This window comes from Salmo salar, chromosome ssa20 (genome assembly GCF_905237065.1).
Source record: "Salmo salar chromosome ssa20, Ssal_v3.1, whole genome shotgun sequence".
Taxonomy (NCBI): Eukaryota; Metazoa; Chordata; class Actinopteri; order Salmoniformes; family Salmonidae; genus Salmo; species Salmo salar.
The window spans coordinates 16,045,292-16,060,545 of NC_059461.1; the positions used below are offsets into that span (position 1 = coordinate 16,045,292).

General features: G+C 44.5%; 1 long non-coding RNA gene across 1 annotated transcript; it reads left to right on the plus strand.

Annotated features, from left to right (window-relative positions):
* The first annotated feature begins 1,750 nt into the window (after window positions 1-1,750).
* Window positions 1,751-14,893, plus strand: LOC123729130 (uncharacterized). Its single transcript, XR_006760864.1, has 2 exons — window positions 1,751-2,043; window positions 12,024-14,893. It is a non-coding gene; the product is annotated as an uncharacterized lncRNA (long non-coding RNA).
* Window positions 14,894-15,254: the final 361 nt, after the last annotated feature.

Sequence of the window (15,254 nt, forward strand, 5' to 3'; positions counted from 1 at the left end):
AACTGAGCACATCTGGGACATCATGTCTCGCTCCATCCACCAACGCCACGTTGCACCACAGACTGTCCAGGAGTTGGCGGATGCTTTAGTCCAGGTCTGGGAGGAGATCCCTCAGGAGACCATCCGCCACCTCATCAGGAGCATGCCCAGGCGTTGTAGGGAGGTCATACAGGCACGTGGAGGCCACACACACTACTGAGCCTCATTTTGACTTGTTTTAAGGACATTACATCAAAGTTGGATCAGCCTGTAGTGTGGTTTTCCACTTTAATTTTGAGTGTGACTCCAAATCCAGACCTCCATGGGTTGATAAATTGGATTTCCATTGATTATTTTTGTGTGATTTTGTTGTCAGCACATTCAACTATGTAAAGACAAAAGTATTTAATAAGATTATTTCTTTCATTCAGATCTAGGATGTGTTGTTTAAGTGTTCCCTTTATTTTTTTGAGCAGTGTATATATTTGCAACAAGGCACTACAGTTAAACTGCAAAGAATGTGGCAAAGAAATTAGCATTATGTCCTGAATACAAAGCGTTAAGCTTGTCTCAAATCCAACACAACACATCACTGAGTACCATCCTTCATATTTTCAAATATGGAGGTGGCTGCATCATGTTATGGGTATGCTTGTCATTGGTAAGGACTAAAGAGGTTTTTAATAAAAAGAAAGGAAAATTCCTGGAGGAAAACCTGGTTCAGTCTTCTTTCCAACAGACACTCAGCAGGACAATAACCTGAAACATAAGGCCAAATATACACTGGATGTGCTTACCAAGACGACATTGAATGTTCCTGAGTGGCCTAGTTACAGTTTTTACATAAATCTACGTGAAAATCTATGGCAAGACTTGAAAATGGCTGGCTAGCAATGATCAACAACCAAGCTGACATAGCTTGAATATTGTTTTAAAGAATAATGTGCAAATATTCTACAATCGATGTGAGCAAAATTCTTAGAGACTAACCCAGAAAGAATCACAGCTGTAATCACTGCCAAAGGTGATTCTAACATGTATTGGCTCAGGAGTGTGAATACTTATGTAAATTAGATATTTCTGTATTTCATTTTCAATACATTTGCAAAAATGTATAAAACATTTTTTCATTATGGGGTATTGTGTGCAGATGGGTGAGAAAAAAACTATAATTAATCCCTTTTGAATTCAATCTGTAAAACAGCAAAACATGGAATAAGTCAAGGGGTATGAATACTTTCTGAAGTGACTGTAAGTTTATAATTTCTGGGAAGTCACATAGTATAGTATGAAGAGCACTACTCATTATGAAATGTACAGCGAAGGAATGGGTTATTAAGATAGTCAGACATGTGACTAAGGGACAAACCCGATGTTGATCGTTGTGAAAAGAAGCACACAGTGAGCTCATTGTTAGAGATAATGTTGTGTTTTCCTCTTTACTCACATGTCTGCCGCTCCTTCTGCCTAGAATAGGCTTTATTGTGTGTGTGGGTGTGTGTGCGTGTGCGTGCGTGTGCGTGTGCGCATGCCTGTGCGTGTGTGTTTATGCAGGATCAGATGACCAGACGCCTTTGATTTTTCAGTCTATATCTCTATTTAATTGTTAGGCTATCACGCTGCTGTGCATTCTGTGTGTGTATAGTATATGAGTCATCAACCTCTGTCATGGCATGTTATCAGCTGACTGACTGATGATCTTAAGTAGTCACTGTGAATTTATTGTGTCAATATTAAGACGCCAGTGCATCATTTCTTGTGGCAACAGATAGCTGAGGACATGCAGACTATGAAAAGTAGACATCTGGAGATGGTGCAAGAGCTAGAGGAAAACTTTCAGATCGCATCACGAGAGAACCAGGTGATCTCTGTGTGTGTGCGCGTGTGTGTATTGATCGGGTGTCACTACAAGTTGATATCAACACTTATCTGTGCTAGTAGGAGAGGACAATACAGAAGATCCGATCTCACTACCAGAACAAGCTGAATGCACTGAAGAGAATCTTAGACCTTTACCAAGAGAAGGTAGAAAAGAAGAACACACACTGGGAGGAGAGAATCACAGTGAGTTCCCTCTTACCGACCAACCATCACCACCCCTCATCGGGGAACAACTTTGTCACTATGGTATATTCTATTTAGTTCAGTAGACCTTTATTGTCCCCAGAGGGCTTTTTGAGTGTAGCATAACAATAAAAAAACATACAAAACAACATACAAAACATGAAACCATACAGTACGATACATTAAGATCGAAATCGGGTTTGCCTCTTCATCAACAAGAAATGGTGTGTTGACTCTAGCGTAGTGGATGTCTCGCCCTTCTTGGAATACCTAATGGTCAAATGCTGACCCTTCTACCTCCCGAGAAAGTTTTCAGCTGTTATCGTGACTGTTGTATACATTCCAACTCAGGACAAGGAAAATAAGAAGCTGGCACTTAACGAACTGTACGAGGTTATAAACAAACTTGCACCCAGAGGCTGCTTTCCTTGTTGCCTTGCTAGCGATGATTGTAATATGTTTCGACACTCCGCCGATAACATCAACGAGCTAACCACCTCCGTCACCGGCTTCCTTATGAAATGCATCGGCGACGTTTTCCCCATGGTGAAGGTTCACTTCTTCTCCAATCAAAAGCCCTGGATTAACACCGAAGTTGGCGCTGAGCTAAAGGACAGGGCTACCACAGGTAACCCTTAGGCTGCGGCCGAGGACAGGAACAAGTACAAGAAGTCCCGCAAAAAGACAATATAGGAATAAGGTGGAATCATATTACACAGGCTCTGATGCCTGCCACATGTGGCAGGGGCTATTGTCCATTAAGCGTTACAAAGAAAGACCCGGCCGTGATCTGCCCAACGATGCCTCTCTACCAGACCAACTCAATGCATTATATGCAAACTTCGAACACCGCGAGGGCCCCCACTGACCCAGAGGACTGGGTGATCTCGTGCCGACGCGAGTAAGGTCTTTAATCAGATCAACACTCTCAAGGCCACGGGGCCGGACGTTATTCCAGTGCTCGTTCTCAGACCATGCGCAGAACAGCTGGCAGGCAAATTCATGGTCATTTTCAACCTCTCCTTGTCCCAGTCTGTAATCCCCATGTCTCAAGCTGACCACCATCATTCCTGTTCCAAAGAACTGTAAGGCTTCATGCCACAATCACTACCGCCCTGGAGCACTCACTTCTGTAATTATGAAGTGGTTTGAAAGGCTGGTTATGGCACATTTTAACTCCATCTTCTCAGACACCCTACACCAGACCCACTCCAATTTCCATACTTCCCCAACAGATCCATAGACGACGTAATCTCAATTGCACTCCACTCTGGCCTCACCCACCTAGATAAGAAGAGTATCTATGTGAGAATGCTGTTCATTGACTACAGCTTAGCGTTCAATATCTTTGTTCCCTCCAAGGTTTTCACCAAGTTTTGGACCCTGGGACTGAACACTTCCCTCTGCAACTCGATCCTGGACTTCCTGATGGGCCGACCCCAGGTGGTGAGGGTAGGCAACATCACCTCTGCCACTCTGACACTCAACACGGGGGCCTCAGAGGGGTGTGTTCTTAGTCCCCTCCTGTACTCCCTGTTCATCCACGACTTCGTGGCCCCGCACGACTCCAACACCATCATCAAGTTTGCTGACGACATGACTGTGGTAGGCCTGATCACCAGTGACGATAAGACAGTCTACAGGGAGGAGGTCAGTGACCTGGCAGTGTGGTGCCGGGACAACAACCTCTCCCTCAACGTCAGTAAGACCAAGGAGAGCTTCAAATTGCTTGGTGTCCAAATCACTAAGGACTTGAAATGGTCCACACACACACGCACAGTTGTGAAGAAGGCGCAACAGCCCAGTACATCACTGGGGCCGAACTCCCTGCCATACAGGACCTCTATATCAGGTGGTGTAAAAGGAAGGCCCAGAAAATCATTAAAGACTCCAGTCACCCAAGCCATAGAATTTTCTCTCTGCTTCCGCATGGCAAGCGGTACCGGTGTATCAAGTCTGACACCAACAGGCTCCTGAACAGATTCTATTCCCAAGCCATAAGACTGCTAAACAGCTAACAAAATGGCTACATGGACTATCTGCGTTGACCCTTTTATTACATTTTTTATTTGTAGTCTCTATGCACCCTCACAGGACTCTACACACTCACACCGACACGCCAACATTCCAACACACACACACACATTCACTTAATTTGCACACACACATAATGTGCACACATTTACACTGACTCTACATACATGCACACAAACTCACATACAATCATCATATACGCTGCTGCTACTGTTTATCATATTTCCTGAAGCCCCTATACATACAGTATCTACCTCAATCACAGTATCCCTGCACATTGTTAACATGGTATTGGAACTGACCCTGTATATAGCTTACCTTCTGTTGTTCTTCTTATTTCTTATTTTTATTTCTCTTCTGTTTTTGTTCTACCTTATGATATTTTTAGTACTACATTGATATTGTTTGCTGCATTGTTGGGTTTAGAGCTTGCACGAAAGGCATTTCACCGTACTTGTGAATGTGATATTACCACTTGGGTAACACTAAGTGGCGGTCAGTGAGGGAGGAATATATTTTTTTTTTCATGAGCATGGCCTTATTTCTATCACAGCATATTGGATGACTGTCATTCACATTCCATTCACCCAGTTCAATGTAACTGCGATAGGTTTAGGCTACTACGCTACTGGTCAAAGGTTTTAGAATGCCTACTCATTCAAGGGTTTTTCTTTATTTTTACTATTTTCTACATTGTAGAATAATAGCGAAGACAACAAAACTATGAAATAACACACATGGAATCATGTCGTAACCAAAAAAGTGTTAGACAAATCAAAATATATTTTATATTTGAGATTCTTCAAATAGCCACCCTTTGCCTTGATGACAGCTTTGCACTCTCTTGGCATTCTCTCAACCAGTTTCATGAGGTAGTCACCTGGAATGCATTTCAAGTAACAGGTGTGCCTTCTTAAAAGTTAATTTGTGGAATTTATTTTCTTCTTAATGTGTTTGAGCCAATCAGTTATGTTGTGACAAGGAAGGGAGGTATACAGAGGATAGCCTTACTTGGTAAAAGACAAAGTCCATATTATGGCAAGAACAGCTCAAATAAGCAAAGAGAAACGACAGTCCATCATTACTTTAAGACATGAAGGTCAGTCAATAAGGAAAATGTCAAGAACTTTGAAGGTTTCTTCAAGTACAGTCGCAAAAACCATCAAGTGCTATGATGAAACTGGCTCTCATGAGGACCGCCACAGGAATGGAAGACCCAGAGTTACCTCTGCTGCAGAGGATAAGTTCATTAGAGTTACCAGCATCAGAAATTGCAGCCCAAATAAATGCTTCACAGAGTTCAAGTAACAGACACATCTCAACATCAACTGTTCTTAGGAGACTGTGTGAATCAGGCCTTCATGGTCGATTTTTGCTAAAAAGAAACCACTACTAAAGGACAGGTGCTTTGCTGGTGGCACTGTCTGTGATTTATTTAGAATTCAATGCACACTTAATCAGCATGGCTACCACAGCGATACGCCCTCCCATCTGGTTTGGGCTTAGTGGGACTATCATTTGTTTTTCAACAGGGCAATGACCCAAAACACCTCCAGGCTGTGTAAGGGCTATTTTACCAAGAAGAAGAGTGATGGAATGCTGCATCAGTTGGCCTGGCCTCCACAATCCCACACCAAATTGAGATGGTTTGGGATGAGTCGGACCACAGAGGGAAGGAAAAGCGGCCAGCAAGTGCTCAGCATATGTGGGAACTCATTCAAGATTGTTGGAAAAGCATTCCAGGTGAAGCTGGTTGAGAGAATGCCAAGCGTGTGCAAAGCTGTCATCAAGACAAAAGGTGGCTATTTGAAGAATCTCAAATATAAAATATATTTTGATTTGTTTAATACTTTTTTAGTTACTACATGATTCCATATGTGTTATTTCATAGTTGTGACGTCTTCACTATCATTCTACAATGTAGAAAAAATCCTTGAATGAGTAGGTGTTCTAAAACTTTTGACCGGTAATGTACATGATACTCAAAATTTCCCTATACCCATCATGAGGTTGCTACAGCCTAGCATATAAATGAAAGTTTACAACGTAGATGCACACAGGTCGAGAAACATTTTAGGTGACAGAAAGTGACACATGGACAGACAGTAACACATTCAATACTGCCTTGCACACTCTTGCCTGAATCTAGCTGATCTAGGGTGTAATCATTAGTCCAACAGTTCCAAACGAGTTTCTATTTTGACAAATGCAGGGATGTTTAACCCCGTTTCATTCTGTTTGTTTACGAAACGTTTTTCAACAGAACCGATGGAATTAATACGTCCCAGATCACGCGATAACACAGGTCACTTTCATAGCAGCCACGTTGTATTCTTTCTCGCATCTCCTCTTACCTTTTCCCTTTGCTTGTGGACTTCAATGCACAACACGTCAGCTGTATGTCACCAGGCAACAAAAACTTTCCAAGCCAAACCATATCATAACCGCTACACACGGCCTACATCGTTGTCACCATATTAGCTAAAGTAACATCATAGTCAACATAGCTAATAAAACTAACGCGTTAGTAAACCTGCTACAATCATGCAGTAACATTACAATGTACAGTCAGTAAGCAGTTTAGCACTTACATTGGCGGGCCCCGGTGGCAATAAATTAGTAAAACCGAAAGCTTACCTTCACTTGGAAGAGTTCCAGTGTTGTGTTGGATAGTATAGCCAACTAGCTAACATAATATCTCTCTGTTTGAGCAGGGTATTTGAGTAGGCTAAACTAGCTAACTGAATTTGCTCGCTAAGTAAGTGAAACTGAAGTTAAATAAAATTACAATCGCTCTCTCTCTCTCTCGCTGCTCCTTCATTTTGAAAGAAATTAATTTGTTAAAAACTGTTATTGCATTTCTCTCTCTTTGAGTCAACTACTCACCCCATTGTATGCACTTCGGTGCTAGCTAGCTGTAGCTTATGCTCTCAGTACTAGATGCATTATCTGATCCTTTGATTGGGTGGACAACATGTCAGTTCATGCTGCAAGAGCTCTGATAGGTTGGAGGACATCCTCCGGACGTTGTCAATAATTACTGTGGAAGTCTGTGGAAGGCGGTGTGAACCATGAGCCTCCTAGGTTTTGTATTGAATTCAATATACCCAGAGGAGGACGGAAGCTAGCTGTCCTCTGGCTACACCATGGTGCTACCCTACAGAGTGCTGTTGAGGCTACTGTAGACCTTCATTGCAAAACAATGTATTTTAATAAATTGTTTGGATGACGTGGATATATTTAGTATAGTTTTAGCTAAAAAATGATAACTTTGTCATAATTTGTCATAACAGCTGACATAACTTATCGTAGCCTGACATAATATAGTCATAACAGTGTCATGACACAAATATTTAGACCTGTTATGATATATTGTATTATTTAATAGCTGGTTATGACACCTACATAAGAGTTATTTTATGGCTGGTTATGACATAAGAGTGTCAAAACCCACAAAACAAGGCAAAACATTCCATTACACCATAGCCTACTTGTTAACAGTATCTTTATGTTATATAACATTTTCCCAAATTGACTATCTTAAATTATCATTGTAATTGTGCACAAACTGATGTCAGTCATGCACATTCACCAATGCTCTGTTGCTAATGACTGGGACGAATGCAGGACAAGGGCAATGACTGACATAAGGGCATGTACGTGATAGACCTATCTGGCTTATATGATTATGATGGTCATAATGCTTCATGACAGTGTCATAAAGTGTATTTTCTGCAAGTTATTTAAAATATGATGAAAAAAACACGACTGTAAACAGAATTCATTACAACAACAACAAAGGACTTAAGAAACAAACTTTAAAATTACCGGAAACTTCTTGGCAGGGAAATATTTGAATAAATGTTGGTTTTGACACTCTTATGTAGGTGTCATAACCAGCCATAAAATAACGCAATATACTGTACGTCACAACAGGTGTAAATATATGGGTCATATATTATGACAGGTTATGACAAGTTATGTCAGCTGTTATGACATATGTATTGCATGGTTATGACTGTGTCATAACGTGTTATGACGCTGGGTGTCAGTTAATGTGTTACCAAAACTTTAAACTTAAACCAACATACAGTGCCTTCAGAAATTATACATACCCCTTGACTTCTCAGTCTCTCTCTACAAAATACCCCATAATGACAGTGTTTTTTTTCACATTTATTGAAAATGAAATACAAAAATATGAAATTTACAAAAGTATTCACACCCCTGAGTCAATAGATGTTAGAATCACCTTTGTCAAGTGATTACAGCTGTGAGTCTTTCTGGGTAAGTCTCTAAGAGCTTTACACACCTAGATTGTACAATATTTGCCCAGTTATTATTTTGAAAATTCTTCAAGCTCTGTTAAATTGGTTCTGGATCATTGCTTGACAACCATTTTCAAGTATTGGCATAGATTTTCAAGTCGATTTAAGTCAAAACTGTAACTCGGCCACCCAGGAACATTCACTGTCTTCTTGGTAAGCAACTCCAGTGTACTGTAGATTTGGCCTTATGTTTAAGGTTATTGTCCTGTGCTCGCGTTCGTCGTAAAGATGGGACCAAGTCGCAGCGGGAATGTGAATACTCATCTTCTTTATTACGAAGAAAACCAAAACAAACACTTAATCAAAAACAACGACGAAAAAACAGTCCTGTGAGGCACACAGCTACACATGGAACAACTACCCACAAAAACCCATAGAAAAACACCCCTACTAAATAGGACCTTCAATTAGAGGCAACGAGGAACAGCTGCCTCCAATTGAAGGTCAACCCTATAAACTAAACATAGAAATAGAAAGACTAGAACGAACATAGAAATAACTAACATAGAACATTAACCAAAAACCCCGAAACACATAAAACAAACACCCCCTGCCACGTCCTGACCAAACTACAATAACAAATAACCCCTTTACTGGTCAGGACGTGACAGTACCCCCCCCCCCCAAAGGTGCAGACCCCGGAGGCACCTCAAACAAAAAAACACAAAAATAAACCCCAAAACAAAATTAATCCCAAACTAAAGGGAGGGAAGGGAGGGTGGCCACCGTCACCGACGGTACTTGTGCTACACCCCCCCTCCCCAATCCTCCTACTATGGAGGTGGCTCAGGCTCCGGCCTTAGTCCCCAACCTAACCTGTCCACCCCCGCTGAAGGCTCAGGGCTAAGGCGCGTCGCTGGAGACCTCGGGCTGAGGTGCGTCGCTGGGGACCTCGGGCTGATGCGCGTCGCTGGAGACCTCGGGCTGATGCGCGTCGCTGGGGACCTCGGGCTGATGCGCGTCGATGGAGACCTCGGGCTGAGCGACTTGGTGCGCCGGTTCCGACTGGAGGCGACTCTGGCTGTGCCGTGGATGACTCGGACTGGAGGGCGACTCTGGCTGCGCCGGTTCCGGACTGGAGGGCGACTCTGGCTGTGCCGGTTCCGGACTGGAGGGCGACTCTGGCTGCGCCGGTTCCGGACTGGAGGGCGACTCTGGCTGCGCCGGTTCCGGACTGGAGGGCGACTCTGGCTGCGCCGGTTCCGGACTGGAGGGCGACTCTGGCTGCGCCGGTTCCGGACTGGAGGGCGACTCTGGCTGCGCCGGTTCCGGACTGGAGGGCGACTCTGGCTGCGCAGGCTCCGGACTGGAGGGCGACTCTGGCTCTGCAGGCTCCGGACTGGAGGGCGACTCTGGCTCTGCAGGCTCCGGACTGGAGGGCGACTCTGGCTCTGCAGGCTCCGGACTGGAGGGCGACTCTGGCTCTGCAGGCTCCGGACTGGAGGGCGACTCTGGCTCTGCAGGCTCCGGACTGTGGGCTGTCTCTGCAGGCTCCGGACTGTGGGCCGTCTTTGCAGACTCCGGACTGTAGGACGTCGCCGGAAGCACTGGACGGGCAACTGTCGCCGGAAGCTCTGGACGGGCAACTGTCGCCGGAAGCTCTGGACGGGGAACTGTTGCCGGAAGCTCTGGACTGGACAGGCGCACTACAGGCCTAGTGCGTGGGACTGGCTTTGGAGGCGCCAGACTGATAACACGCACCTCAAGGCCAGTGCGAGGAGCAGGAGCAGGACGAACTGGACTGGGCTGACGCACTGGAGGCCTAGTGCGTGGGGCTGGTACTGGAGGTACCAGACTGGAGACACGCACCTCAAGGCTAGTGCGAGGAACAGGACGTACTGGACTGGGCTGACGCACTGGAGGCCTGGTGCGTGGTGCTGGCTTTGGAGGTGCCAGACTAGAGACACACACCTCAGGGCTAGTGCGAGGAGCAGGAACTGAATACACCGGGCCATGAACAAGCACTGGAGGTCTGGAGCGCACAGCCTGCACAACCCGTCCTGGCTGAGTGGTAACAGTAGCCCTGCACGAGCGGAGTGCTGGCACAGTGCGAACTGGGCTGTGCAGAGGCCTGATGGCTGCCGTGCGTAGAGCAGGCGCAGGGTAGCCTGGGCCTAGGAGACGTACTGGTGGCCAGATGTACTGCGCAGGCATACTCCTACCTGGCTGGATGCCCACTCTAGCACGGCACTTGCTAGGGGCTGGAATCGCTCGCACCGGACTGTGTGTGCGTATGGGCGAGATTGTGCGCACTTCCGCATAGACCGGCGCTCTCATGATCCGCTGCTCCCCATAATAAGCACGGGGAGTTGGCTTAGGTCTATTGCCTGACCTAGCCGTGTGCCCCCAAAAATGTTTTTTATCGGGGGTGCCTCTTGGGTTTCCTTGCCAGCCGTGTCCCAGCATAGCGTTCTCTCCAATCTCCTGCTGCCTCCGCTCTCCTGGCTTCCTCCATCTGTTCCCATGGGAGGCGATCCCTTCCAGCCTGGATCTCCTCCCATGTGTAGGATCCCTTTCCGTCCAATATCTCCTCCCATGTCCATGAATCCAAAGAGCTCCTCTGCTGCTCCTTCCTCCGCTGCTTGGTCCGTTGGTGGTGGGTAGTCCTGTCACGTTCGTCGTAAAGATGGGACCAAAATGCAGCGGGAATGTGAATACTCATCTTCTTTATTACGAAGAAAACCAAAACAAACACTTAATCAAAAACAACGACGAAAAAACAGTCCTGTGAGGATCACAGCTACACATGGAACAACTACCCACAAAAACCCATAGAAAAACACCCCTACTAAATAGGACCTTCAATTAGAGGCAACAAGGAACAGCTGCCTCCAATTGAAGGTCAACCCAATAAACTAAACATAGAAATAGAAAGACTAGAACGAACATAGAAATAACTAACATAGAACATTAACCAAAAACCCCGAAACACATAAAACAAACACCCCCTGCCACGTCCTGACTAAACTACAATAACAAATAACCCCTTTACTGGTCAGGACGTGACACCTGTGTCTGACAATGGATCAACAACGTTGTAGTTACTCCACAATACTAACCTAATTGACAAAGTGAAAAGAAGGAAGCTTGTACAGAATACAAATTGTGGGAAGAGCTGAAATTAAATGCACAGCCTGTTCATGTTGCAAATACGATAAGGTAGTGCAACTAGGCAGAGTTGTTATGCAAAATACAAGTAAAGTAAATATCAAGAGAGCAGCAAAAGGTTAACCCAACTTAGCGTTCACTCCAGTTTTGGCCTTGGGGTTACATGAACCTTGTGCCCAAGAAGTACTCTGTACCGATGCCCCGAAGAGGGCAATAGTTCAAATTCATAAGTACAGTGGGTCAGATACATTTCCTTATCCAATATGGAGGAAATGTAAACGTTATGACATGATTCTCGTACAGTACAGAAAGGTGATCGTAGAGCAGTACCAACTTACACATCATAGTCCACCCTACTTTCAATTCAGAGGTTTCCTCATCTCAGTTGTCTCACTATCCATCCCATGTATTCATTTGACATAAGTTCAAATCACAATGTCAATGAGTTCAAATCACAATGTCCATCGGGGTCGCAATTTCTATCTCATATGTTTGTCCTCTTCCATTCAGAGTGTGAGCCGGCAGAATGAGAGGCTGCAGGGAGAGCAGATCGCCGAGAGGAGGAGGAGTAGAGAGGAGGCCCTGCAGTGGCAGAGAGAGAAGGTCTGACCATACAGAGCCTAAAGAGGTTCTGATTCTCTGCTTTGTTTGTGAGTCTCGTAGTGTGCCCTGTCCCAGCTCTCACCACTGAAAGGGACTTGTGAGAGCTTGACCATTTCCAAGCCATGGTCACCCTCTTATGGCCACAGCGGAAACAGAGGCTCTGCTCCAGCAGCACTGGCTATGCTACTTATTGTACACTGACATTCTGAACTGACATTGAGTTGCATAGCGAAGACACATTACTTTTGTGGCATGAAACAACATGACAGGGCAGGGATTTTTTTTTCTCTCGAAATGATAGTGAAGCTCAAACTGATGATACTTGTCTCTGCTTAGATAACCTCAACATGGTTCTTCTTCCCAACAGAATAAAATGATGGAGCTTTTCTCCAGCAGACTAGACCTCCTCCACAGCCACCAGGCATCCAGTGAGTCGGTGTGCTTATGTTTGTGTACATGTGTGTGTTTCTGACTGTTATAAATGGTGTACAATGGTGAATAGCACTACAGGAGCTGCAGATGGCCAGGCAGGAGGTGGGGAAAGTCCAGGAGATGCTCAGGACCTCCCCACAGGAGAAGGGACAACAGGAAGCCCCTCCTACTGATGCTGGTGACATATTAGAGAAAGACAACGGTCCTGTCCAGCAAACTGAAGTGGGTGTATGTATGTTTTTGCCCAAATCACTGAGACTGGGTCAGACTGCTTTCATTGCCTTAATTGCTAAGGTAAGGATTGGGGGTTAGAGTAATCTGATCCTCGATCTGTAATTAATGGCAATTTCAGCCATAAACATTGTTCCGTGTACAGTGAGCACTGAGCAGGCTTTGCTGTCCATAGGGGTGCAGTGACACAGAGCTGCCACTGGAGGGGGCCCAAGCTCGCCTGGAGGAGTTGAAGGAGAGTCTGTATAAAAGGGAAAGAGAGATTACTGAGCTCCTGGAGGCAGAGCAGACACCCATCCCACCTATCCCGGTGGTACAGCCCCCCTGTGCTGTCCTGCTCCGCATTGTCGTTGAGAAGGTGAGGTGTTTAAGTGGCTCGTTGAAACACATTGGAACACTGGAACTAAATGCTGAGACACCTAAACGATGCTTCACTGCAGGGCCGGCCCATGCCTTTTTGGAGCCCTAAGCGAAATTTGGTTATGTGGCCCCCCCACCTCGCGGGCAAAACATTTTAGTGTCAGAGAGAACATTTTTACGTTTTAAAATTTAAATTTCCTGCAATTCAACACATTTTGCCATGGGGCTTAGAGAAAATGCTGCAGTTTTAAAAGCAAGTTTTCTGCAATTCTACACATTTTGCCATGGGGCAGAGAGAATATTTTTGTACCAGGTTGGTAATTTGGCCATGATTAATACAAGTTTAGATAGCTGGTAGACTAATTTACCAATCTGGACTAATTGAGTAACTGTCAGTGGCTGACATAAGAAAACTGCTGATGCACAACCACATTTCGAAATTGCACTTCTTGTATTCTACTATTCTCACTCTCAACTGAGTAAAACATGTGCTTATGCCCAGGGCCAGCCCTGCCTAACTGAAATTGTTCTATTATTTCACAGCTATGAGTCTAATGATCAGTGAAGCACACCGTTAAAACAGTAAAAGAGCCACATTATTGAAATAATTTGTCTTAGGCCCATGATATCTGTAACGAAGTGAGCGAGGCGAGACTCCTTGTTGACCACATGTTCGAGGAGAACCGTGTGGCCTTGGCCCAAGCAAGAGAAAAACTTGACCATATGTCACAGATCACCGCAGATGATAACAACATCAAAGAGGAGGTCAACTCTGCCCCAGAATGGTCAGTATACAAACTACAAAGCCATTTTCCTTCCCATTGAACATTTATTTGACTTACTGTAGCTTCCTTTTCTGCCATATAACTGGAGGGTCCCATCCTTCAGCTTTAGGTGGAATTTTACTTATTGAATCTTGGTCTGAGGGCATCTCTGCCTCGAGGGCAGATACAAATGTGATTGTGTTTAGGCAAGTAATCCTAATTGGTTAGGGAAAGGGTTGAGGCAAGGATTAGGGTTTAACCAAATATATGGACACGAAGGTAGGGTTGGGGGTTAGGGTTAGTGTTGAGGCTAGGGTTAGAGTTGAACCAGCATATGGACATGAAGCTAGGGGTTAGAGTTGAACCAGATAAGTACATGAAGCCAGGGTTAGGGTAAGGAGTTAAATGTAGAAAATGTATGGGATTGGTTAGGTTTAGGATTGGGCTAAGGGTTCGGGTGAGTTTCGAACCAGCTGCCTTTTGTATGGAAGCACTGAAGAGACCATAGAGACCCTATTTTACATAGTGCCCTTTTGATAATGGCCAAACAAAATGATCACCCCTCTTGTTATTTTGTGAATAATGTTCTATACCACAGGTTGGACTCTTCCGATGAGTATGCATCTAATGTGCTGTTGCTACAAGAGACACTGAGGGAATGTGAGATTACCCAGATGGCTCTGGACTGTATCAGAGTCGGGGCCACGCCTTCTCTCTCTGGTAATGTAATGTTGTGTGTGTGTGTGTGTGTGTGTGTGTGTGTGTGTGCGGGCATGCGCGTTGTTGCTACTACGTATGTTTACCCATGTGTGTCTGTTTCTATTTGTGTGACTGAACATTGTAGTGGGATTGAGGATCTAAATTGCATTAAATGTTGTATTTTCCTGGATATGTGCTGTGTAATCACGTGACATGTCATGAGTATCCACCACCTTGGATTTCTTCACATTTTATTGTGTTACAGTGTGATTAAAATTGATTACATTTTCATTTGTTGCCAATGATCAACATAAAATACTTTAATGTCGAAGTGGAAAAACAATTTAAAAAATGTTTGAAAGAATAATGAACATTAAACCTTGATTAGATAAGTATTCACCCCCCCTTGAATCAATATATGTTAGAAACCCCTTTGGCAGTGATTATAGCTGTGAGTCTCCTTGACTAAGTCTCTAAGAGCTTTGCACATCTGGATTGTGCAATATTTGCCCATTATTGTTTTCAAAATTCTTCAAGATCGGTCAAGGTGTTGGGAATCATGGCTAGACAGCAATTTTCAAGTTTTGTCATACATTTCCAAGCAGATTTAAGTCAAAACTGTAACTTGGCCACTCAGGAACATTCACTGTCT